The following is a 27,726-nucleotide window of genomic DNA, read 5'->3' as shown; positions in this document are numbered from 1 at the left end:
TCGCCAGTTGCCCGTAGCGTGGCAAAATTTGAAACCATGACCACGTCACCAGAGACCTGACAGCAGTTGTCTCAGTCTTTCATGCTTATAATAAATTCTTCAGTTTTCATCATTTTATACTGGGGCCCACAACATTCGGGCACAAGAGGGCCTCCGGAGTCAGGGTGACGAAAAACTTCTTCTGTTTGCAGCTTCTTCACAGAAGCAAGGGTTGATTCCCTTTCCGACATACGATTGAAGAGTTGCTCAAGAGCGCACTGTCTTTTCCGCAGCTGCCGCTTCAAAAATTGCATATTGTTTTCGAACGGGAACGCACTATACGCGTCCAGTGGCCCCTTGTTTTTCACATCTTGTGCCAGGTGTATCAGGCAGTGAACATTATACGAGACGTGGTGGGCCCCGTACAGTTTTGAAAAAGTAGACACGAAGTGGCGCAGGAGAGCGTCGCAATAGTCTGCATACTGTTGGCATGAGGTTTTGCTGGCCAGAAGAGTCACAGAACAGTGAAGGGTTAGAAATTGCGCATAGAGGTCTGCAGCTAAGCAGCCCTTCAGAACAGCAGGTCCCGTGTACAAGAGCATCTAACGGAACTCGGTGGCCTTCCACCTATCCAATTCCACTAAGGAACGTGGCTTTCTTGAGAACTCCTGTGGCAAGCGATTCTGAAGGACGAGATTTGCCCCCGAGAGTCTCTGCCTGTCTGCTGGTCGAAGTGCGCACTTGGGACCATGAACCCACAGATTCAAGAGTTTTTTCATCACTCCAAGACAGATAAGGTGCATGTAGTCCATTGGAGCTACAGCGATGCAATCAATGTTGAGATCCGTTAGAACTGTCGTTCCCCGATGGTGATCTTCATCATGCTGCTCACGGAAGCTAGCGTCAGTACGCAAAGCTGCATCGTTGCTGAGGTAACAGACTCGATTTGACTTGTAATCGCCCTCTACGGTGCACTTCGTGCATCCAGATCGAGCATTGTGAGACTTGATCGAAAAGACAAACGAGCGTGCAGGAGCATCGCATACAATGCTTTCGACAATGACCTCATGGTGGTGACCATGGTGATACCCTTCTCTTGGAGCTCTTTCAAATCACGCACTAGTGGTGTCAGGAATTCATCCGCTGATGTGGGTTTCTCTTCTCCTGAGTAAACCGCAACCAAGAAGATCCTGCGATTGTTTCGAACTCTTGGCAGGCACTGAACTGGCCAGAGCTGACTGCGCGAACTCTTGCTAATAGGAAGCCCATCCACATTTAGTACAAGGGGTATGACAGACGGGAGATCTGTGAGCTTATCCAGAATTGAGCGTATGCCCTGCGACACCCCGAATGACAGTATTTCCCTGTTCCCATGGAAACGATTCGTTGCCCCGTGGAACGCGGGGTCCGTAACAGCGCTCGAGCATCTACAGGGAAGATAGAGTGACATGAATGCGTCCGCAAAATCTTCAAAAGCGCGCTGACTGCGGATTGTGTCACGTTGTGTGTGACAGCCCAAATTCTAATTTCTTGTTGGAGGTCTTTCGTTGAGATCTCATCCGACGAGAATCTGGACGTGCTGGCAGCGTTAATATTATGACAATTAGATGAGTCGCCCGAGACAGGTATCCCGGCTTGCTGGCGCGCGTGCGATAACTCATTTTCGATGGTGAGGTCCGGTGATGAGAAAGCGCTAATGTCACTACTACTGAACGATGTACTGGACGACGCATCGTCCTCGACAAAATCTGCATGCACTGTAGGCGTCCCAAGGTGAGACGATGTTGGTGGTGAAACGGCATCTCCAAAAACAGCGACGCAACGTTCACTTTGACGACGTGCAGCGTTGTACGAATACCGGTTCCCCCTCACTTTTTGCATTCTAGAACATTGTCCGGACTCAGCGTCACAAAAGATATAAACACGTCCTGGTTGAGTTCTAAACTGACAGTAGCACGCAGAAGACGCAAGTCCCCGCTTCGAAAGCACACACGAACGCGCATAGCAAAAAACAGCTGCCACATGGTATCTAACTGAAGACAAACCGAAGCGGCACAGAAACGCAACAGCTGATAATGACAGTGATATTTACCTGAAATTGAGAGCACAGTAAGTCTTGGGACGATCTCAACGAAGAAACGCGCCAACACATGCACTGTTGCGGGATGATGATGATGATGGCCTTGTCGATGTCGGTGCGGATGCGTCCGCGCCACTGCTGGTTGCGCGTGGCGAAGATCTTTGAGGTTGTGGACTTAGTGTATGGACGGGATGTAATGGGAAGTTCACAAATACGTACAGTTTCCTTGCATCACGTAGGTAAGCAAGAGCTACTTCGTTAAAAATAACGAAAAACGCGATTGCTTAAAGACACAGTTTGGCAACGAGGTTTTTTAAGGAAACAAATACAGAGACAGCGGAATATTCAGTTATTACACTTCACCCATTGTTGATGTTCTTACTTCTTACTGTTATATTCAATAGTTGAATACCAAGAGCCAATATTTCTACGAACGATAAAAGTTGCGCACCGCGACCGAAGTGGTGCTGCAAGCGCGATTAAAAAAATGGCGATGTTCCCTGTTGGGCGGTGGTGCGGAAGAATTACCCCTGATGACTACTTGATCGACAACCAAATGGAAATGTTCACGAGAAGTGTACCATGATTCAGTATGTGTGAAGAGACTGGCCAAGAATTACCACGATGTCGCCTTTGTCACCATCATTTTGAACATATGTTTCACACACCGCTCCTTGACGGAAGCTTGATCACAGAGAGGGTGCAATACTGAAACAGCAAGGTCGAAGAGAGTAGATGACGTCCACCCCAAACGTGACACTGGGATTCAACAGTTGAAGTATGGCGAGCTCTTTTATGAAAAGCAAATGTTATTGTCAAATAGGACAGTGACTGTGGTTTCAAGTTGCGCAAAAAATGAACCGGTGGAGACTGCACAAGTTTACCGGAAACCACGAAACTGTGTGTGTGTAGTTTATCCAGCTGACATTCTACAATGAGTTATTCGTAAACTATTTCAGGATTTCCTAAAAAGGAAGTTGTGATCGATACTGGTTTTGCAGATGGGCTTTGGGCCACTGAAATGCTGTGATAGCATATGTCCTTCATACCACTAGTTACCTTAAGTTAAAACAGCAGCTTCGTTTACACTAGATGCATTCGGCAAAATGTGACATAGCAGAAATAGAGCTAGTCATCATTCTAGGCCACCCGCTTCTGAAAAGGGCTTGCAATGATGCATGTACTTTGAAGTGTCCGTAACGAGGCTTTACTGTACAAGTGATCCAACAGTCAAGCTACCCCATCAATATGGCAAAAACAACATCACGTGATTGAGCTGACTTATAGTATTCGCTAATTTCTTGCCCAGAAAATTGGCTTTGCTTCGCACTCCAGATAAGCTCCCGAAACCAAAGGACGAGCTGTTGACATACAGTCACTTCGCTTTGGGCTCATTTTCATAGTGAAAGTTCCATAATATGCATTCCATACCTGGTGTTTGTTTCTCTGCTTCCATTATTATATATATGTTGGCATCATGGAGCAACTGTAGCTATCAATTGTGTACAGACGTGGACAGAGGACAGCAGACAGGTAATAATAATAATTGTGGGCTTTACATCACGAGACAACTAAGATCATGAGCGATGGCACAGTGGTCAGTTCTGAGGATTAATTGTGGCCACCAGAGAATTCTTTAACATGCGTCGAAATCTCGACACACCACACTAGGGTCCCCTGCAGAAGATGGTATGCCTGAGCATATTGTACCATGACAGCAGGAAGGAGCGGGATATGAGGGGTTAGTGTACATCCTGGGAAAGTGGACAAAGAACGCTGTATGGCATGCAGGGAGAAATGCAGGCACACTGTGCAACTCTGGAATGTATCTCAATCTGAGTCTCCTCTGTCTCCGTATAGTAGGCTATCATACTAAACACAAGGTGACAGGAGCTGGTGGTATTTGTTTCAAGAAGTCTTTGAATAATGACTCACTTGAATTCTGCTAGTTCAAATTTCGCTGAATGCATTTCATTACAAAAGTAATGAATTCTCATTAATTAGGCATGCAACAGTCACATCTTATATTTAACGAAGTGTCACATAGGGGACAAGGTGGAGCCCTAGGCTAGTTAGTTGGACGTGGCTAAAAATGGCGAGTGAGAACACAAAGACAACGCTCAACAGGACAGTCTGTCCTGTGTCATCTTTGTGTTCTCACTTGCCATTTTTTTGAAATGTCATTTAGCGTAGTGTGTGCCCGCAAAAACAGCACAGACCCCAATTTTTTTTTCATAATAATACTTCACAGATAATGTCTGATTGGGAGGAGCACGTGTAATCGGCTGCTCGAGTGCTGCATAAAGAGTGTGTGACGGTGTCTGTGCGGTGGTCAGTGGTACAGGTTGGGACAAAAGTTTACGGAACACGCGAGCGGCGTACTTTTTCTTCGGTGCGACACCCTAGCGGCTGCAGGAAGCGAGTGAGTCCACTGTTTCGGAGGGGTGGAAGGGTACGCTGTTAGCGACACACAGCGGTAGCTTCCACTTCCCAAACACAACCAGGCGATACCGGAACTACCGCTGTGTCTCTGGCATCGCACGCTTGCACCCCTCCGAAGCAGTGAACTCACCCCCTTCCGCCATCCGCTAGGGTGTCGTACCGACGAAAAAATACGCCGCTCGCGTGTTCCGTAAACTTTTGTCCCAACCTGTACATGGTCTTGTCTTTGAGCTCAACTTTATAGACTTGAAGTGTTACAAACCTTGAACCAGACTGAGTTGCATGTTCAAAAATGATTGTGTCCCTCCAGTGTAAAGGACTGCTTACCGTTTAAAGCAGTTCCACTACAATAAAAACGTGGGTCTACTGATTGTGTACAAACGAGCGCATATGAGCCAGAGCTTCTGGTCCTATTTAATACATCCAAGCAGTGCAAAGGCATATAAGTAAGCAGATGTATAGGGCATAGTGTTGAAGGGCACAAGCAAGAACAGTAAGGGCCAGAGACACGAAGTGGTTACAAGACTGCAACGAAATTTTGAAGTAGGCCTTGTGATGTCCTTGTTGCTATTAAAGATTAGGTCCAAAAAGTGTCCAGGGTCTGAGGTCCATGAGATGTCACACTATGGGACATCTTTCCTGAGACATCCTAAAGATGTCTTAATGTGATTTCATTTGGATGAGGATGTCTGGACCACATCTGGACGTCCATGGGATATTTATGGTTTACTGGGTAATAGTACTCCAGAGTTTAAACGTGTTGCTTCCATTTGAAGCTACATTTGGGTGAAAAATGGGCTCGTCTTTTTTAATTTTTGATTTCTTAGGTGCTGCTCTGTGAACCTCTGGATGTTTAGTGGGCACTTCACTTCTAGTATCTTCCTCTCACAACTGTCACATTCGACGACTCTGTCTGGGCTTGCACCTATGAATGGACAGCCAGATAGCACACAGTCGGTGTTTCAGTATGTACAAATTTCTGTGGTTATTTCCCTGTTCCATGAGGTAGGTTTCCTTTGCAATAGGCTTCATGTCGATTCCTCTTTTCATGGCAGCTGTCTGAAAACTCTGCTTTGTGAGAATAGTACGAATGAGAGGTGCTGCATTATGCGGTCGTGGTTTACTGTCAGCTGCATTCACCCATGTGGATACCCTGTGCGCTATGGACGACGTTATCATTCCAGTCCTGTATCTTGATCACATATCACAACTGCTTTGACCGCGAGTAATAAGCTCGATCTCTGCGGTTTCTTCGAGACTACACTCTAAGACATGTGACGGATATGTCCCGTACAATCATCTTGTACATTTTGTGCAAAAATGTACCACATAGCTGAAGAGGTACATTGTACCTCACAAACTAAGACGGTGCGTTGTGACTACGGAAACAAACAGCACAGCGTACCTGATAGGCCGAAAGTTACGAGGTACCTGCTCTGCAAAGGTTACAGCGTACCGTCTGATGCAACTGCCAAATAAGGCCGTGCTCGCTATACCCCCTATTCCTGATGTCACAAAATTAAACAAACGCATATAATACACAGTAGATAACTTTATTAACAGTTGACGTACCTTGTAATTAGGCATATCCGACATAGACACAGTCAGTCACCGGAGAACAGAGATTCGTACATCACGACTTAAGAGACAATTCGTACATGAGTCTCAGTTCACTCACACATACAGCGCAGTCAAATCCGATGCACGACGCTGGACAGAATGCATGAGATGCCTCCCTCGGTAACTCAATTCCGAAGAGACCATGGGGTGATGTTTTCAAGTGTGAAATTCAATTCCCGAAGAGACGATGGCGTACGGGGCGGAGTATGCGGAACCAAATGCAGGCTTTCTTCCACACCTCACTGATCGGGGTTACTGCCAAAACTCTGTAATAGAGACGGATATTAGGGAAGGTCGTGATACATTCCTAAATTGATCGAACTCACCTTTCTAAGACTAACAGATTCCCATCAATCGCATTCATCAAGTGCGATCTTCCACCTGCAACAGAACAGCATTTGTATTGGAGTCATTTGCACAAAGGCGCTTACAAAACAGAGGACATCTTATAAGACTGCTTCTATAGAGACCTGTTTTTTATTTAATTCCGTGTTAGTGCCGCGAAGCAGCTGTGGCTATGAGCGGCGGACAGACGTGGACAGGTGGAGAGAGGACATATAGAGACCTGTGATCATCCTGCATAAACACACAGCAACCTCGGCAGCTTCGGCGTGCAATTATTTGAACAGACCCAACCGACACACACAGACGCCGAGGCCGAGCCGACGTGCATCGAAACATGCCGCGCGTAGTGATACTATGGACTACATTGACAAGGCGAAATATATTTTTGTACACACACTGCAGCCCCACAGAACAACGTTGTCAGCATTTTTCGCTTCGACCGTGTGCACAGTTGCCGCAGCTATCTGACAATCCAATAAGATACGTAATCACATACAATTTTAAACGAGAGGGACTTTTTTTTTTGTCCAACGCAAGTGCGGCGCGTAGTTTAAAAACGGATCTTGCTGTCATGCGGAAACATCTTAAAATGTGGTATAATATGTGGTATGAATAGTTGCAGCTATCTTTATGATACATAAAGCCTGAGAAGAGAGCTCAACCTTTCCTTTAGCTTTGAGCCCACAGTCTGAGAACTTGAAATACCTGCCTGGATTTCCCCTTCATGTCTGTCATGCTTTAGGGCTGTAAATAGAGGAAGAGTGTAGACAGATTTGGACACTAAAACCTTTAATTATTTAAATGTGTTACATAAGCGCATCTCAGAAAACCGCTTAAAGAGCTTTCAATATCTCTGACAAACGCGGTGTTCGAAGGTACCGCTGAAACGGCGACTTTTTCATTCAGACTTTTTTCATGAATCACACAGTGGTATAGATTCAGTCCGCGTGACAATGTTTCTTCCTTCCAAAAAAGATATTTGGTGCACGTCCAATGACACGTTGGTTCCCTGATAGATTCTCCTGTTCCAAAGGGCACAGAAAAAAATAGGGCATAAATCTCGGCTCACATTAGCTGAGGTTGTAGATCAGCTCAACACAGAGAAAACTGTGGTCAAAGCCAACATTGCTTTCTCTATAGATGTTACTGATATAAACATGAGCTAACAACATACTTTTCTATGCTTCCTAGGGTTGAGGTAAATTTCAGTGCAGCAAAACGTACTCACTGAACTGATTAGTGCTGTCTTGCACTTCTTGGACCGAAGGAAGCTGTCGATGTCCATAAATGTCTATGCGCCATGAAGGTTCGCAAACACCTTCTGTATGTGGGATAGTTTCTCCAGAATCTCGTGCATGGAAAGCTCAAACCGCAATTCCGCCTCAAAAGGGAGCTGTAATAAGTTTGAAGTTACTTAGTAGTCACAAGCACTGTCTGAGTTAACAATAGAACATCTGCTTAAGCTAACTGCTATCTCACTACTCTTACCACATCCTCGTTTCGATGAGAAGACGATAATTTTTCCGTTCTCTCGAGTCGCCTAATGCTGTATGTTAATTTCAGCAGTTGCTGCAGCCGGGTCACATCGAGATGGACATTTTCTCCAAGCTCTTCCAAAGCCTACGAGGTGTGCATTACAGATTTAATATGATGTCTTTGAGCAACAACAAGCTATTTTACTGCTATTTATATACCTCGGTATTTGGATCCTTGAGCTAACTACCAAGAGTGCAAATGGTTGACAAAGAGACGTCAAACACTAATCAGTATAATATGTATTGAGCAATACTTAGAGATATAAAAAGTATGTGGAATGCATTTCTGTGTTAAAACAGATCTTTCAAGGAGAAGTAATGGCAAAACAGTTGTGGTATTCGCAGTTTTCTAACAGAAAACTGTTAATGAGGTGTTTGTGGCAGCTTACACTCAGCTCGCAAAGGGCATCCTGAGAACTGATAGTTTCATTCAAGCTTTCTGAGATGCACGGCTCTGTCTCTGGTGGAGTGTTTTCAAAATTGTCTGTTGGTTTCTGGTTTTCCTTGCGAGCAGCTCTCAATCTTCTCATCTTGCGCATTAGTGCAAGACGCTGAATGAAGATGCTCTGAAATTTGGCATAATTGAGGGACTTGTATTTGAACTAGGGGGAAGAAAAGGATCAAGTTTAACTTTACCTAGGGCACTAGGCAGTGAGCTTACCACAGTGAAATAAGACACACAGATTCGGTTTTGCTGACTCACGCTTTATCCTATCTACTCACATGTTGTCTTACAAGCTCATAGCTTAAAAAATGATGTCCCCAGCACACCCTATGTTGCAGAGCATGGGAATTTCAGTCCCATAGGCATATTATATATATATATATATATATATATATATATATATATATATATACGCTACAAAATTTAGTTTCGAACGACCAGGATGTTGAATATAGATAGGGGAGAAAAGACACCAGAGACTGAAGTAGGGAGTAGGGGAAAGTTATTTATTAAGCTGGCATTTAAACTAAGGGTCTGGGGAAGTCTACGTTTCGGCGGAAGCTCCGCCTTCTTCGGGACTGAGACGAAAATCTATGTACAAGGTCTTTTAAAAGGTTACAAAAGTGTCGTCACAGTTGGTACAATTCAACTGCGAGGCAGTCGTCAGTGAGTCATGTTCTGGAAGATTCCGGAAGGTTCCTGGGTCATCGGCCGGGGATATTATGTGTCAGAGCCTTGGGTCGCGCTCGTTGAAAACCTGTTGTCCGGGATGTTTTTAGAGTCATTGTGTCCAGCTGTAAAGAAAAGAAGAAAAGAGGCAGCGGGCACTCCGAGGACATACAGAAAGAAAGTTATCCGATCGCTGCAGAGAGCAACGCGAATCGTACTTGATCTACAAATTCCAATCTCTAATAAATGAGGATAAAGGAGTGCTATCAACTGTAAGAAGCATATCCGGATAACTTTCTTTCTGTATGTCCTCGGAGTGCCCGCTGCCTCTTTTCTTCTTAGACACTCTTAGAAAAAAGGTAGCCGAGGTTACTAACTAAACACTAACCAGATACTTGTCACACATTGCACTAACTTCTTAGTAACTGGAGGTAGTAAAAGGGGTGGTAGTAACAGTTACTATGTGAGGAAGGTAGTAAACAGCACTAACCTCCAGTATTAGCACATTAGTTAAAAACACTGCCTTTAACTAGGTACTGCAACTAAGTGGCAACGCAGTATCTACTAAGTTGCAAACTTCATCTTAGTGTCAAATACTGCCTCTACATAGTGAAGCTTACTAGGCATGTAGTGACTCACTACATGTCTTTACTAGCTCCATGCGACCCCTTTCGTTGACCAGTGGTCTTGGTATCATGTAAATAAAGAACCATTCCACAGTAACTGAAAAAGGAAAATTTTTATTTGATATTCTCAGTTGAATTACAAACTCATGGGCCTTGCTCAATTGAAGAAATTACCCGCAGGACAAGAGGCGCCGGTGGTCTAGACCACTTTAAGTCACAGAAATGCTCAAGAAGCGAAAAAAAGTTCTTGTTCTTTTGCGAATATTTGATATTAAATATCCAATATACTTCGATTAGGTGAGTGACCCCTCCAATCGTATCCAACACTTCTACTTTCAAGTCCCCGAAAATTGCATACACGGTGTAAAGAGAATATAAATGGACAGAGGCTAAGTAAAAGACCAAAAATACTACTTACTGGTCCCTTCAGAAAATGTGGCTGCTCTTTCACGAACAATGGTAGAAGTTCAATAATTCCAAGGGCAAAGCGGTCTGTGAGGAATAAAAAAATGAGGAAGACAGTACAAGATAGTAGATCAAATGAATTGGTGAATGGCATCATTGTTCAACGAATGCTTCATCACTATTATATCCACAGATTGGTCTGCCAAAGCTCAGATCACTCTATATAGGGCTGGTTTATCTGTACAGCTACTTCACTTCTATCACACGTGTACTGGAATAAAGATACAGTAATACAAGCGTAACTCCACTTTGATCCCATCCGAATATTTAACAGTGTGGAGCAGACCTGAAAAACGTATGCAGCAGGCTTTTCACAACATACATTTCTTCGAGTCTCCCTGAAGCTTTGAGAGGTCGTCCTCCAACTTCCGCACAGTCTCCTTTGCAGAACGCAGATATTTGCTCAAGTAGAGACATCTCTCTCCATACTTGTTCAGGAAGCTTAGCAGCTTGACGTCCAAATCGATGCTCGTTATTGCTTGGAACTCCTCGTGAAGCTAGAAATCACGAAGCAGGAAGAATTACGTTCAATAGCAATACCAGGGAAATGGCGGGTGGGGGGATATATATATGTTAAATCTGCTTTTCAACACTAGTAGTATCACACTCAGGGTGAGAATCTCGCCCATCCAGCATGAACTCACCATTTCACCATTTGTCAAAGCTGGATATCTTTCGAGCACTTCCGCCGTTGTCGGGCTGCTCTCATGGATCCAGTTCCTGCGAGCAGACCGAGTCTTGCTCATGGAGTCTGAAAGCTTTGCAACATCTGGCACACGTCGTTTCATTTCTGTCTTCATGAAGGCTATGTGGGCTGCCACAGATTCCTGGTCTTCCCCGTTCATACCCGCATCTGGAATCTGTGAATAAAATAGATTACGCTAAACGAATGATGTTCGAAGCATACTCCGGCACACCTCAACAAAACTGACACATAATCAACTGTCAGCAAAGTTAGTGCTGGGAGACATGTGTGTGAGGATGTGAGCAAACAGTGGTTGAGCAGGACTGAGCATACTGAGCATGAGTGAATGACCATGAGGTGTGTGAGGATGAGTGAAATGGAGCTAAAGATAGAGCAAGTGAGCAAACAAGAAGCTGAGCAGGAGACGAGTGAGCAGGCAGGGGGCTGAAGTAGCAGGATCTACAAGTTGTGACCCCTGATGCATGCTACATTTTTCTTTTTTGTTAGTCAAGATAACTGGAAATTCATCAGAGAGTGGGGTTGTGTTTTGATGCCAAGCATTTCATCTTGAGCCTGATAATTTTACTTATAAAATGAGATATAGAAAGATGAGCTTAATGGTTTTCCTGGAAATGCTGAGTAGTAGTTTTCACGGTGTAAAGGATTACACACTACTGCAGCTTTAAAATAAAAAACAGACATATGAGTATTGCACCCACTAGGCGACACTGTCTTTTCATGTTAGCTTCTCCCTGCAGGCTTCTTTTGTGGCCAAACTTTTCCCTTGCTTCTTGCACCGCAGGTACTGTATCCAATGTTTTTCGTACATTTCCCATTTTGTATTGGAAAGCCACTTTCCATGAGTCCTGTGAATGAATAATATGTGAAAATCACTCCTTTCAGTAAAAATATTTGAAGAGAGTGCTTATATGCATGTCTATGAGTTCGCTGATTATGATGTAAAAGATGCAACAAATGACGGGTCTGCATAGTGTTCATATGTTCGTCATTGGGGTTAGTGCATTTATCGAAAGTACAAATTATTGACAGGCAGTGCAAGCTTTATACTCTATCACCTCCTTTTGAGCCTTCTCCAGCACGCCAGTGTTGCACGAACGCTTCAGATGTCCAACTGGAATCAAACGTTAGCGAAACCAATGTGCTCCAGTTTTTTATAATACGATAACCACGTGGAATGTGGTGACAAGACGAACAGAATGGCCATAAGACACCATGGTGTCAAATCATCCCAGCCGGAACATAGAGATGTGCAGCTGCTAAAATTCCTGTACTTAATAGCCTGTGCCAATGCCGTCTCTGAGGACGGGGTATTCGTGAACCAAAGCTTTAGCCGCGGATACGTACAGCTTCCCTGGGTACCTGTACCAGTAAGCAAGTTAGAAAAGTCTGGAAGAAACTGCACACTTACGTGCTCACAAGTGTATTGTTCGTAGGTGCGTTGTGATCCAAGCAACGATTCGGGATTTCACACGAAATGGGACTTCTCCAAATTTAGTATTGCTAATGTCAACCTTAATGTCAAATGGGACAGGTGGCAGCCTAAATTGCATTCTCGAAGCAGAGTGTTGAGCATTGGATGGGTCGTCACCTGATGTTATTATAAAGCTGTTTGCTTCTGGTGTGCTGCAAATTGCCAGGGATCATGTATTAATCATGATAACCTCAATTTTTGTTCACACACAAAAGCATAGCTCGGATCTGATCCTCTTGCCTACTGGGTGGTGAGACATTCCCCTCATGAGCAACGAGCTTGATTTTGTCACCATCGCAATATATATGGTCCTTGGACGAGTCCACAAATGTGTCAAAGCGAGCATTATATACCTGTAAATAGTGTAAATTCTCAAGCGGACATGCATTCTTTGAAATAATCTTTACTGTGCAGTTTGCGCCGCTTAAAATCCCACATGTTCAAAATCCCAAGCTGCGGTGGAGTAGCGTTGCGCGCTTGCCCAGCTGAGGCGGGATCCCCCCTAACGGAGCCAAAAAACAAAGCCGAACTACCGTAACGTCTAAAAACTAACCCAACCTAACCAGATTTGAATCTTTTTCTGCTAATCGGTTGGCCAACGGTTGCTAAATACCCTGTTTTTATTCTCGAGTGACTACAATGGACCTAAGAATCATGCAATAGTACGAGGTTTGTCAGTAATGTGGATTATTCAGCAATGTTATTCCGTCATTCTTCACGTTAAAGCTTCATTTTAGAATTCTGAGATTTTAAATTACGGATTCTTAACGGTGGGATATCGTGGCATCCCCTTTGCGGTGAACCATTAAGGCACATTTTATACAACGGCTCCGCTATCCGTATACAGTTTCACTACGCGGACAAGGATTTGAACTACACATTCGGAACAATTGTCTTGTCAACCCTCAAAACAATCGGGTCGCAATTCCGATCGCAGACTCCTCGCGTTCGCCAAACCAAAAGTAGCGAACTCGCAACCCTCTGAAGAGCAGAGTTCGTTGCCAATGTAGCATAGTGCTTACATATGATTACGAAGGCATCATGCCATGGGAGCAATACCTCTTGAGCAATTATACACGCCGTATACACGCTCTAAGACACAATTCCCGCGCTTATGATGGAAACGCGGCAACTTACTTCAATGCGTCCACTCTCTGTTGCGTCCTCAAAGTCCGTGCCTCTCAAAGCGGCCATCAAATCATCTGTTCCATGCTTGCCGCTGATCTGTACCACTTTTTTGCGATCCTTCCAAAGCACAAGACAATTAATAATCGCCGACGACGAAGACATCGTTTCTGTCGATGCACGTTCCATCCGTTCAATCTTGCACGCACGCGACCACTGATCTCTATGTATAAAGGCTGGATCGCGCATGGGAGAGGGGCTTGTGGGGGAGAGGCGTGCCTTCGGGCCGCCATGTTGGTGGGCCCTAAAGTGCTGTGTGTGCCCATAGAAAACAATGGGAGGCAACAGAGATTGTGAGTATTTATTGCGCTGCTAGCATTGATCGTTGTTTGTCGTCACACAATTTTGTAAGGTGCCAGTATACTGATGTACCCTAACAGTGTTTCACAGGTGTCCTGCCGTTCGATTCCTAATTACGTTATGTTTTGCATTCCGAAACTAGACCGTCACTGCAGTGCAGCGCTGGGGATTGTACTACAGCACGTTTCCCAGCCAATATTTCAATAAGAAACGACTTGAGGTTAACAACAACCATGTATATAATATCCCGTACTGCGTTCTGGACAAAAATTGTTCCATAAAGAACGGTCAGGGAAAAGATAATACTCGCATGGCAGGAAGAGATCGTTCTGTAGAATCACACCCGTTGTTTTAGCCGTGTATGCGTTTAGTATGATTTATATCAAGCATCGCCTTAGAAAGAGTCTTTTAGTAAACGACAGGGGTGCTTTGCCTCGCAAATATGGACACACCGAAGCAGCCCAAATAATTACTTCACGCAATTAGATCACACTCGTTAGGACAGTTAATCAGGTATAGTGATGTAAGCTTAATTAATTAAGTTACTTAGAAAGTGGTAACACCCCCTTGAGACACAGGACTTATCTCTTTTTGAAGTACAGCCCTTCTATGTTTGTTTGCTTCTTCCTTTATTTGTTCTGATTATTTGCAGGCGCGGTTGTGCCAAACTGAATGTCCTTCTCCAGCACTCACATGCTTCTGTTGAATACAAGTGCAGCGTGAGAAAAGCTGCTTTGGGACGGGGTCCTGCTATCCAGTGCTGACTTTGTCATGCTTGTTATGTGGAGCATGTTCCAAAAAATGCAGCTCCACGTATGGTCTTCAAATTGCAACAGGACTATTTGGAGCTTGAAACAGTTGTGATTTTGTCATTTTGGCCCTCGTGTACCCAGTCTGTGAAACGCAAACAAAAAAGTCTAACGCGATATGCTTTTGTAATGAAGATCACTGATGATGAGTAAAGAGAATATACGAGTTCAAGTTTATTTAATATTTTATATCATTCATTAGATTATTCAACATTTTATGTCAAGTTTATACAACATCAAGTTTATTCAAGTTCAAGATTTATTTCTTGCACTTATGCGTTTCAGGATACAATGAACGTGCAGGGAGGTCGCAAAAGACTACATTTATTGTTTTGTGACCTTGCTACAATGGCAATATATATTTTAGGAATGACAATGGTCAGGTACGCTCTCTCAATTTTAGGTTGGAATAAGCAATGAATAGCAACTCCCCTCCTGATATTTTCTCATATATGCTAAATTTTAAATTTAATGTGATCGAATATGTGATAATATAATAATAATACATAAGAATATAATACAGTAAAACCTCCAAAGTCGGACACCTCCTTACCTCGGACAACTCCCCATGTCGGACAAGATTTCATTGCACGGGCAGGCTCCCATTGAAACTACACGGGGACGAAATTCTCTATATCGGACACCTCCCTATCCCGTAAGTTGGACAGGGTTTTCCCTGCTAAGTCGGACAAAACCCTGGCCAAATTACCGGCCCATATCGGCCCATCTTTGCACCAAAAATACCCAAAACGAGCCAGTGGCCTTGACTTTCGCCCCCTTTTTCCCCTATACTGGTCTCAGAATTTTGTTGCTTTAGTTTTTCCGAGTCCAAAAACAAGTGCTGTCAGTGTACATCGTAATTCTTTGTGTGAGCATTTGTCTTCGGTTTGTCTAGAGCCTTTGAACGCACACTGCACCAAAGCAACGAAAAGTGGGCTGACGCTTCAGAGACAAGTCATCGCTGCTCAAAAAGCTCCAGAGGTAATGCCATTGAGTGGAATCTGAACAGAATTGAATCTACTAAAATCAGTAATAATTATCAGTGAAGAGTGGGTAGAGGTACCACTGCCACCAGGTACCACTCAGGACCATAAATTGAAGAAGGGGGACATTTCTGGCAACACAGCTGTGATCTTTTCCATTTTTCGTTTCCCTCATATTCTGTAACTCGAACACCTTTATAAGTAGGACACGCTTCTGCTGCACCGTGGTGTCCAACATAGGAAGGTTTCACTGTATGTGATAAATGAATGTGATCAACAGTAGATGTAAACAACATGAGTAGCCAGAGAAGTGCATTCTCAATAAATAATTTTCTTCTTATAGCGTATATGTGCATGCCTATTAACTGAAACAATTATCACAGTTCCATGACAAGTTTTAATTTCTGAGAGTGTACTGTATAGAGGCTGCTTAGATCTACAACAGTTCATACAAGGTATTATATACTGTGAATGCCTTTAAAAATCCCATGTGACACATATGCCTTTACTTTCTGGAGGTGCTGTGGTAGTCAAGGTTTGTGGGCATTACGCAGGTTCCGCACCATTTCTTGAGTATGTCGAGGCAGCTGTGAAGTAACCTGCATTGATGATGATTATTCCAATTTTTATGGTGCATCGACAACAAAGGAAATGATACATCAAAACATTGGTTTGGGTGCAACCAGTTAAAAATGAATATGTTGATTAATAAATGCATTGGACAAATGTTAAAACATCAGTTTAAAACATGGTTTACAATCCCTGTATCTTCTAAAAATTAAAAAGATTAAAAACTATTCCAAAAAGAATATGGGGAACTCTTCTAAAAAGAATTATAATCTCTAATTATTATATTGCTGGGTGAAGGAGCCTAAAGTGTAAGGTGTGTTTCTGATGTGAACATGTAAGAAAATATGCAAAACTGAGAGAGGCTAACCACAGTGCGTGCACTGAGGTTGTTCCTTCCTGTAAAGTAGAAACCAGTGGATGAGGAACGTGATGCTTACCTGTACACCCAGCCGTATCACACTGCACAGATTATTCACTGGGTAGCCCTCATGACGAAACCTGTATTGAGAGACCACTTTTGCCTTAAAAACTGCTACAAATAGCACGACACGCTACACATTATTACTATCGTAACAAGCTGACGATACAGCTCAGACGCAAAGGCGTTATTGAAGCCGCGCCACACCACCGTTACGTAGTTTCTTTGTCACAAATCAAACCAAGGCACAAAACAATACCAATACATGAAAAAAGGTGACAATCGTGGTCTCATTATGACGTAATACCGAACTTGTGCGCGAAGGCAATTCAAAGAAATGAATGTGGCACTTGTTTCCGTAGAGAACACCGTGTACCATGCTAGCAATGCATGCAAAAAAGCGCTCGAGTGCTCGCACATATATTGATGACAACACTACCTGTGTAGTGTAACATGTTCTTTCAAGCATATTATGCACTCAAACTGTATTTGCCGCCGGGTAAAATGCAAGTGTGCTCGATTGAACGTCGGAAGAGCGATCAAGCAACCTGCATCCAGTGCTCGTTTTGGGCAAAAAAACACTTCATAATGGTCAACTAAATATACAGAATGGACGCCTATTTATTCTTTGATGAAGAGTGACTCACCTGTATAAATTTAGGCCCTGTAACCTTGCCAGTACGGTTGGTACGACCGTAATTGCAAGAAGTTGCCATGATCGCTGCGGCGACTGTTGTGGGTACAGTAAGATGGCGGCCGGTTTCTTCACGCTCGCGCTCCCCATCCGCGATCCAGCCTTTTACAATCGAGATCAGTGCACGCGACGCACGCGAGTCGATGATGCAACGGCGATGGCGCCGCCGTTAGCGCTATCCAACATAACGTCATCTTCTTTAAATCAGCGAACAACAGTAAACCCTCTGACGAAACCATTTAATCCCGTCAAACAATAATATTACGAAAAAATTTCCAGTCCCTTGCTCAAGCATACTCACTTGCTCTTTTTCTGTTCACACAAATGGCATCTTCTCTTCCCTTCATTCGCGAAGGGAATGAACAACCTAATTTCATAGAACCATCCCTTTGCAGCTAAAAGTTCATTGAACTATTAATTAACTATTAATTTAAACTGCTACGGAGACTTTCATTAACAATACTTTATAGAGATATATTTATTTATTCGGCTACGTATCTGCGGTAATGATTGAACTTGCGGGACGAGTTCCGTTTCCGTTTATGTTGGCGAATTCCTTGACGGTTTCTTTGCTTGCTGTGAAAGTCGCGACACGTGATAGCCGCGGAATATCAGCGAGTGTCTACGAATACAGTGAATCTTCTGCTCCAACGTGTATGAATGCAGCGTTCAGTGGGTTAGAATGCTTTATACATGCCCGCGCTGTCCGTTTTCATCGCGGAGACTCTGCGAGGTCTCTTGGCATATCAGAGATCATGAGCGTGACTTTAGTGTCATGTGTGGTATCCAAGGGTGTGCAGCTACTTATCGAAACTTCGAATCGTACAGGAGGCATCTGTACCGAGAACACAGAGCCTACATGGATCTTGAAGCTGCAGGAAGCGCCACGAGCACTGCCAATCGCGATACCAATGAACCATCACAGGAAGCTTCAGGAAGCTACACTGCTATGGATGAAGAAATTTTCAACGATGCTGAACCGTTTGGCGAGGATTCTACTATGGCTGGTGACGGTGAGAGTGAACGCGTCGGTGCAAGAACCAGAGGGACGGCAGTTGACTTCAAGGACAAGCTGAAGAAGCAGTTGTGTTTACTTTTCTTCCGAGTGGCCGAGGTGCATAAGTTACCACATTATGTTACAGAAAACATATTTAACGACTTTAAAGTGACGTTTGTTGATATTTTTCGCGCTTTTGCTGCTGCGGTCAATCAACATATTTCAGCTGGATCATCAGAGAACACAGAGCTGCAAACGTTTCTCGCCTGCGACTTCCTCGACGACGTGTTTCTAGGGGTGAAGAGCAGTTACCAAAGACAGCAGTTTGCAAAGCAAAACCTCTGCTATGTCGAACCAGAGGAACATGTGTTAAGTGATGGAAGCACATTTCAGTACATACCCATCATTGGTGTACTGCGGAGTTTGGTGATGTCTGAAAGTTTCTTTAACTCAATGGATCTCACGTTGCCACCCACGGAAGAGTCACCACTGCTGCACAGCTTTTATGACGGGCTGATGTACAAAGAAAAAATCTCAGCACTACTACAGAATGGGAGCCAGTACACATTGTTTGTAGTCCTTTACAGTGACGAGCTAGAGATTGTGAACCCTCTCGGATCGAAGCGTGGTATACACAAGCTCCTAGTTGTATACTTCAGTGTGCTAAACATCCATGCGCGCTACAGATTGCAGCTCTGTACAATACATGTGGCAGTAATTGCACGGTACAAGCTTGCAACTGAGCATGGAATTGATGCAGTGTTGAAGCCACTGTTGCATGATGTCACAACTTTGGGAACGATGGGATTTGCCATAAACAATGGCGCTGCCACCCTGAAGATATCAGCGGTCCTTATTGCGTTTACCGGTGATAACTTATCTATGAACAGATTAGGTGGGTTCACCTGTTGTTTTAGCAAAGGACGCCCATGCAGATATTGCACTGTATTATCCACAAAGATGAATACTGTATTTCACGAAAAAGACGTGCAAGTTAGAAGTGCAAGTGTGCACAGCAGCCATGTTCAGAGTGCAAAAGTGAACAAGCCACTAAGCACAGCACTCTATGGGGTGAAGAGTGAATCACCACTCACCTGTATTCGGTACTTTGACGTCACCATGCAACTGCCTCCGGACATCTTGCACGATTTGCTCGAAGGGTCTATCCCTCACGTAATTAGAGAAGTCATGCGGGGCCTCATTACTACTAATGTCATTACATACTCTGACCTAGACAAGGTGGTGGATTTCAATTATGGCTCACATGATAGAAAAAACAAGCCGGAACCACTGGACAGAGGCTTTGTGACTGAGGGAAAGCCTTGCAAAGGTAGTGCATCCCAAAAATGGTGCTTGTTCAAATTCTTCTCACTTATTTATGCAGACAGTGTGCCACAACACAACGAGCACTGGGAAGTTTATCTCAGGTTGAGGAGGATTGTTGACTTGACCTTTGCTGATGAAATGCCACAAGATCACCTTGCATGCCTCCAGGATGAGATTCGATACTTCTTGTCTTCATTTATTGAGCTGTATCCTTCTAAAATGATTCCAAAGCTGCATTTCTTAATACATTATCCGAGGATTATCAACCAACTGGGTCCCCTTAAACAGTACTGGTGCATGCGCTTTGAAGCAAAGCATCAGTATGTAAAGTCGATTGCTTCCCGCAACCAGAATTTCAGGAACATATGCAAGTCTATAGCTAAACGGCATCAGCTGCTGCAAAGCTTTGAACTAGCATGCTTGGAGTTGGACAAGGGCATACAGACAACGAAACCCAAGCCTGTTGCACATGAAAGCTTGGCTCCATGCATTCGAACAATCTTCACAGATGGTGTGCCAGTTTGGCAAGTTGCTTCTGCCTGCATACAGCAAACCACATACAAAATGTTGGACGTCATTATCCTGAAGAAATGCCAACTGCCACGTTTTGGGCAGATTGCAGGGCTTTACATGTACTGTGGCAGTCTGTTCCTTCTTGTAAATGTTTTAAGAACTGTGCTGTTTCACCGGCACCGCTGGTCATACCGAGTTTGTAGAACAGGAGAACAGTTGATTGTGAAACCAGATGAGTTGCCATCATATCAAGTCCTTGATTTGTACTCTGATTGTGAATTGGTATTGAAGCCAGAGGTAATGGTAGACGAATAAACTTGCGTTACTCATTATTGTCATTTGTTGCACAGAATAAAACTTGTTATAATAGAGCATGTTAATTAAGTAGTAGTTTGCCTTTTTGCACATTAGTTATGTAGTCTTGGTGTAGCTTGTGGGGATTAGTACGTACTTTTGTCATTGTAGTTGCTATACACGTCAGAACTCGTGAATGACGTGCTATTCATAAAAACTTTCAACATATCACATTTTGTAAGACATAATTTGTTACCCTCCGTGATTGAAACGATGTTATGAGCAGTCATCATGGCTTCAGTTAATCAATGTCCCCAATTATTACAACGTGAGAATAGTTTGGACAACCTCTGCAGCGGTGTCAGATCCATTTCGTAAAACAAATTGTTCATTTGCAAGGCCATGGCGCAGCTATAAAGGTCAGATACTGATATAGCATCCATTAAAGAATGCATTAGTATTCAACTTGTGAAAGTTACTAAGTAAGGGTTTATGGCTAGTAATGATAGCAGTTACTACTTTTGAAATCTCTCAGCTAGTACTCAGCTAGTGAAAGACTAGTAACCGCGTTGGAGGTTAGTAACTGCAACCGTCACTAACCTTCTACTAGCCTTTTTTCTAAGAGTGTAGGTCTCATTCCTAGCAGCACATGCGACTAGAACAGCCTTCCCCATGACATAGTACACATAACTGCACACAATGGCTTTGGTAGTGCTTTGATAAGCCTCATGTTGAATATGTTAATTAATTATGCTCTGTTGAAGTTGTTCGCACATTCGTTGTTTACATATTATGTTATATCTCCTTTGTTTTTACTTTTTGTATGTTGCGTTATGCCTGAACAAGCATTTTTGTTGTATTTTAAATCGTATCATGTCCCTCCCTGATGTAATGCCCCCAAAGGCACTTTCAGCAAAAATAAATGAAATGAAATGACACAACATGAAATGCTGAACAATCCTATGCAGGGCAATATAAGACCGTCATTCGCAGTACAGCAACAGTGTCAATAAAGCTTACAGTAAAATCGGCAAGAACTTGCCAGTCTCGCCAAGAACCAAATACATATTGTGAAGATTATATTCTCACACAACAGTACTTAGCAAATTTTTCTGCTTTGGTACCGGGTTTCGGCTTTGGCCATCGTAGATAAGGATGGGTGTCAGCTAACCGGCGGCCAAGTAGTTTATACTGGAGACGCAGCTTCCATGGCTGCTCAGCAATGATCTCGCCTTTTTTCTCTACAGAAGATGTATCAGGTAGTCAGCAAGAACATGGATGTACGATCACAAAAAAATTCATCTGAAGCCCACGCATACAGTAAACCTTAAATGCAATACTTCACTTGCGTGTTATAAAGCATGTCCTATTGCAGTATTATTCATGGTTACATGCAGTAGTAAAATAACTATGTACTCCAGAAATTTAATGAGCTCATCTTGGAGCCGCTGCTGAAGAATGCGTTCCGTCTCCACTGCGAGTGCTTCACCCTCAAGGAGGGGTTTAACCATAGGAGAAAAATGAGGGAGCTCATAGCTTGGGCCATCGGGCACCTACAATAGAAATGGACATCAGAGTGTGGCAATTTATTTAGGCAATTTATTGCACATGCTCGCAAGTTGTCTCGAAAAGGTATTACGCCAACAAAATGCAGATATGTACATAAGCATGACACACACACAAATAAAAAGCAAACAGGGAAAGTCAAGTCAGGGTGAGTAGTGCAAACAGCGTGGAATGCAAATAACTCCTTCTTTTCATTCGTAAGTGTAGCAGGGCCATGGATAAAGCAACTTAAAAGGTGGTATGACCTGCTGGTGGTTTGTTGGATGCAGGATGAATGTATTGATTTTAGTTCTGAATTCTTTTTTCACCATCACCTTTGTGAGCAAGTATTTTTCGCTGTCCCTTGAGATTATCTGAACGATCTTGAGGAATTGCACGCCATCAGCTTTAGTGCTCGACATCATGATATCGTCTGCCGTGATGGCAACATTATCAATTATGGTGGAACTGCTGCACAGTACATCGTCATTCAAGAAGTGACACGGCATTCCAGCTGATGCAAGTTTCTTATCCACACGACGGTAGACACCAGCACATGCATCCTGCCTAATGCAGTACCCAAGACGTGGTGAGCCAGATCCCATCCAGAGGGTGAACGATGAGTGTACCTGATACAGCTCACTCACTGAGTACGGAATATTCCGAAAATTAAAGAATTTCTTAGATTTTGGTAGTGCGTTTTTTGTGTCGCAGTGCAGAGTTGAGTGATGTTTCAGGGGCCCAAAGTGTTTCGCTTGGTCGACAAGATGCACGAGCATGTGCATCTTTGGTATCAAATTAGACTTGCCGTAGCACTCAGTGTACAGACGGTTATACTCTCCGACAATATGCTCTAGGTCACCTAAGCAGTCAACGTTCATCACAGGAGACGTACATATTTACACCACTTGGACAAACAACACAAGACTTAACAAATGATTGCCTTCAGGCAGAAGGCCTTCCAATATCAGTGGCAGAAGAAGAATTAGCACGGTTGCAGCACTGGCAGATGTCACTAGCGATAAATCGGCCTCAAGTAGCCGTGGGTAATCGCTTGTGCTAATGCAGTAATGGAACTTAAAATCTCGCAACCGGTTATTCAAGATGGTAGGAGTAAAAAGTTGGGCTGTACGCACACAATGCTTCATGAAAAGTGAAATCTCTTTGACGACGATGCCTTCAAGCAAGATGTGCATCGGATCGAACAACACATCCGTGGTCAAAGAGAAGTGGTTAAAGCGGGTGAGGACTGAGTCTCCATTCACACCGAATGACGTGGAAAGTTCTTTATGTGCTTTTTCTGTGTCTGCATTTCTAAGTTGATCCACCTGGCTTTCTACCTCACGGTCTGTTCTGAGGGGACACTGGCTGTGATACAGATATACGGGCATATCTGAGGAAGGGACATTGCAGCTTCTGCAACCCAACCGCACATTTTGCCCAAAAGCCTCCTTAAACCCTGCAATATTATGACATGCGAGGCTGTCACCCATGAACGCAATAACACAACCGTGAAACAGTTCTTTGCCTTTAACAGTATCAAATGGCATTCCCTCATTAGCCATGCAATTTACTGTTTCTATGCACTCTTTGAGGAGTACTTCTTTTGCAGCTGTAGACTTCAGGCTCTTTGAATGTCCCACACCCAACAAAAATATGCTTGAAACTTGACAGCGCACAAATGGTGGCATGTTTGCAAAAACAGCATAAAAGCATAAAAGCATAAAAAGCATAAAAAGTTTTCCTGTAGTGTCCCTTTTCATACTAAGAGGGTTAGCAATTCATCACAGTAAAGCACAATTTGTATTACATTCTGCTCTTTCGCTTGCATAACAGGATGAAACTTAACACGAAGCCCATCACAGAAATCCCTGAGTACTCCTTATGGTGCATTGGCATTCTGCTTTGACGACAGCCACTTATGAACATTCGGATGCATCAACAAGTTAGCTACTGTATCCTTTAAAGGGACATAATATGCTTTTTTTCCATCAGGCAGCAGAGCTTCCTTAGGTGGGACATAAATCCCCTGATTTGTATACCGCGCTTTTCGTGATTTATCTGTCGACAATGATGACAGGTCACAAGGGATGTCATTTAGCTTCAACACATTATCCACGTACTGAACTACTGTGTCAATGCCTTTCTTTGACGAACGATGACTCCCTTCTAGTGAGCGGTATAAATCAAAAACTAGATCTACAGTGCTGTTCGGCAGTGTATCTACAGAGTGTTCAGAAGAAGGAAGGTCGGCTCCCACATATGCGGTCTCACACGCCTCAGGGATATCTGTTGGCGTGTGTTCAGTTCCAGCATTGTTTAAATTTTGTTCTGACATCTGCACTGCAGGATGCTTCAAATTACAAGCAGCTATGTGGTCTCTGTACCGCTTTGCATACCTTATCCCAGCGTGACAATATGGACAAATAAACGAGCCAATGCTGGGATGCGTGCAAGTTTTACAATGAACTCGAAAACGTTGGTAATTGAGAGAACAGAATCCACAGATTTTGCATTCGTTCGTACCTTATTCGTACCTTATTCCTTCGTACCTTTGCATTCGTTCGTACAGATTTTGCATTCGTTCGTACCTTATTCTTCGCTGTTGACTGGGCTAGTACGTGTGAAGGCTGGCTGGCTGGATGACGGGGTGACATAACGAGAGAATGACTTTATTTTGTAGAAGGCACGACGCTTACACGGCAACGCGCCATGGTTAGACAGAAAACACACAAGGCCGCGCACATAGTTGCCAGACACTCTTAAGAGAAAGGGTTAAAAGGAGCGTTTGCTCACATATGAGTCCCGAAGATGCGTTGTGAGGCTCTTGCACGTTCTCTGATGGGTTCAATGGGGAATAGCTGCAAGTGTCACGACGCTGCTTGTAGTGCATTCATGGGCTGCAGTAAACAATGCATAAAATGAATTGTCATTAACAGATATGATAAAAGCAGAACGAAGTGTACCCACCTGCTGAGTCTGTTGTACTCGGAGAGTCATCTTCAAGTGATGTCACTAGGAACGTGGAACCTTCCGCACCTAAAAAGGAAATTATGTTTGAAAAATATGCAACTGCATTAAAAAGTGTGGAAAGATGTAGTATCTAACCTGCTGTCTCAACATGTTGCTCCTTTCCAGAGCTAGCTGCTTTGTCAACGAATACACCTGCACGAACAATTTCAAAACGGATATTGATTGACGACCACAATGAGGCAATGGGGGGGGGGGGGGGGGCTCAGCAAGCAAGCAGCATAAGAATTATACGTGAATATTGTCTTACCGTCAGGGGCGTGTGAGATTGGGGCGTGACCGCAAAATTCACACCAACCGGGTGGGAAAGGCCCATATTTCCAAATCTCCACGCTAATACAGAAGTCGCTGCACTCACAGATGCTGCAAGCTGCTCGAACCGTGCCCCGCAGGTCCACGTTAGTGTATTCCACAGATCTTAAGAATAGGAAACAGTAAAATGCAACGGATAAGGATGCAGTGAATTGCTCCAGTGTAAAAGGGGGTAGTGGCAAATGAGAAAGTGCTAAATATGCTGTTTGAGCAGCGCTTTCATTGTGTTACGAACACGAAGCAAAACTGCGTCAATCGAGAAAATGACAAAATGACAAGTGTCTGACGTAACTCACCTTGCTGACAGAATCTGGGGCGTCCCGCAATCTTTTGAAGCCATTTGAGCGCCTACGTTCCGAACACTCAGTCCAGCAGAAAGTGAGCGGAAAGTAAGTATGCAACCCGATCCAAAAGCCCGCGCATTCGCAAACGCAGCCTCGAGTTGTTGGTGCAATCGTCTGGCAGTCGCGAAGAACACACAACATACGAACCCAAAACATTTGGGTACTTTTCCGGTAAATCACACATATGACTTCGCGTAATTGCAGGGCTGTTTTGTACATTTCGACTGATATCAGGCGCATGTTGCTGTATTTGTTCATAGTTTCTTTGACAGCAAGGTATACCGAAACCGAAATTTTATTACGTTTGATCGGTAATACGTTTCCTTTTTTCCAACAACCCTTACAAAAAAATTTAAATGCTGTCAATTGAAAGTCAATTGTCAAGTCATTGAAAGTCAATTGACTTTTGAGAAGCTCCCAAAAGTCAGTCACCGGTCAATAGCAAAAATGTTGACTTTTCACTTGCTCTCTATTGATATTTCGCCAGTGTGTTTTGTTTGACCGGCAATTGACTTTTTATTGACATGTATTTTATTGACTTTTGACTGGTTTTCTATGTGCGGTCCCCACAGCCCCTCCCCTGTGCTTGATCTGTGTGAATATTGTTCATACTTTTCTGTGTATTCTGTGTAAATACTCTACATATGACCTGTAAATTCTTGGAAAGAGACCTTACACGAAGCCTAGGAATATTATAATAAAGAATTCTTTATTAGAAAGAATGCACATTTATGTACAACACACGCAAGTAAGGGTGCTGCATGAGAGAGCTTTGTGTTTCTCAAAAGAAAGTTCCATGAGGTAAAGGTTTGACACCTGATGCAATACACTCACAAACGTTTCTGCCACCCAGGGCAGTGACTTTCTTTCCTGCCGTCCAATTTCCTAACTGAAGTCACCAAATTTCCGATGTACTCTATTTCAACTAAAAAAAGAAAAGTGGTAGGTTTCAAATCTTTGTCTCATGCGACTTTCTTGGATATGAGTGATATTCTGTCACACAACAACCTGGACATAGTACATATCTTACTGATATTTTTTTATTAACATATTGCTCAGGCTGTTCTTGATGGAACTTGGTGGCACCTCATATTTTGCACACGTGTATCCTGAAATAAAGAGAACAAAATAATGTAACCACATTGCACAAAAGTCACTTTGCCGTGCTAAGGCCACAGCGGGTGTCCAATCAGTATTCAGTTCTTATCCCTTTTAAGTTAGAGCCGCAAGGCAACTGTGGCCATGAGCAGGATAGGGATGTGGACATGTACGAACACCAGGAAGGATGGGGAGGCAGCGGGATGTGGGGGGTGGGGTGGGGGTAGTGTTTATCCTTGGCAGACATCAAGGGGAACTGTGCCCCAAGTGTGACGGGTAAAAAAAAACAGCAGTTGGACTATGACATCCCAGTCTACACCATGAACGAGCGGCATGTTAGCCTACACAGACATTGCTTGTGGTCAATCATTCTGGTTACCTACGCATAATGCAGGATAGCTGCAGACATGGACAGAGCGTGATTCACATGAAATGGACTGGAAATTTGCGCACAGCTGTTGTTCTCAATGCCAAAAACATGATAAAGGAAGGTGGCAACTCAAATGTATGAAACGTGATATTGTCCATCAGTCAAAACTGCGATTGGGCTTCCTGCATTTTTCAAATGCCTGAATAGTGAGATTCATGGGTCTGCATTGCTCAGGATGTCATGTTTTCTACTTGCTGGTGAGTGAAACTGATATTTTAGATATAGGGACCGCCACACTATGACACAGCATTCTTCGTGTTCTGAACTCGGTATGTGGAAAATTGTGGATCAGACGAGGATGGGAAAGGTAAAGGTGAGGTGAAAGGTGAGGGCTGCAGGTGAACATCAGATTTACTGTAAGGGTCGATCCACACGATGCAGCTTTAGGTGCGCACAAACAGGTTGCACAACCATGTGAACAGCGAAGCCCTGGTTGCACAACCAAGTTGCAGGAGTTGCAGAGCCGATCGTTTCACGAGCAATTTCACCTGCAAC

The 27,726-nt window shown here is 43.6% G+C and overlaps 1 long non-coding RNA gene across 3 annotated transcripts in view; it reads left to right on the top strand.

Moving 5' to 3' along the window:
• LOC135388482 (uncharacterized) overlaps positions 1-27,726 on the top strand; it is a 278,759-nt gene that overhangs the window by 120,340 nt on the left and 130,693 nt on the right. Inside the window, exon 5 of one of the 3 annotated variants that reach the window (XR_010421403.1) lies at positions 23,854-23,947. The exons of the other annotated variants lie outside the window; for them this stretch is intronic. This is a non-coding gene — a long non-coding RNA (uncharacterized LOC135388482). Of the gene's footprint in view, positions 1-23,853; positions 23,948-27,726 lie in introns of those variants that run through there. 3 annotated transcript variants of the gene reach the window in all.

Source organism: Ornithodoros turicata, chromosome 3, assembly GCF_037126465.1.
Source record: "Ornithodoros turicata isolate Travis chromosome 3, ASM3712646v1, whole genome shotgun sequence".
Classification (NCBI taxonomy): Eukaryota; Metazoa; Arthropoda; class Arachnida; order Ixodida; family Argasidae; genus Ornithodoros; species Ornithodoros turicata.
This window is presented reverse-complemented; position numbering and strand designations above follow the sequence as displayed.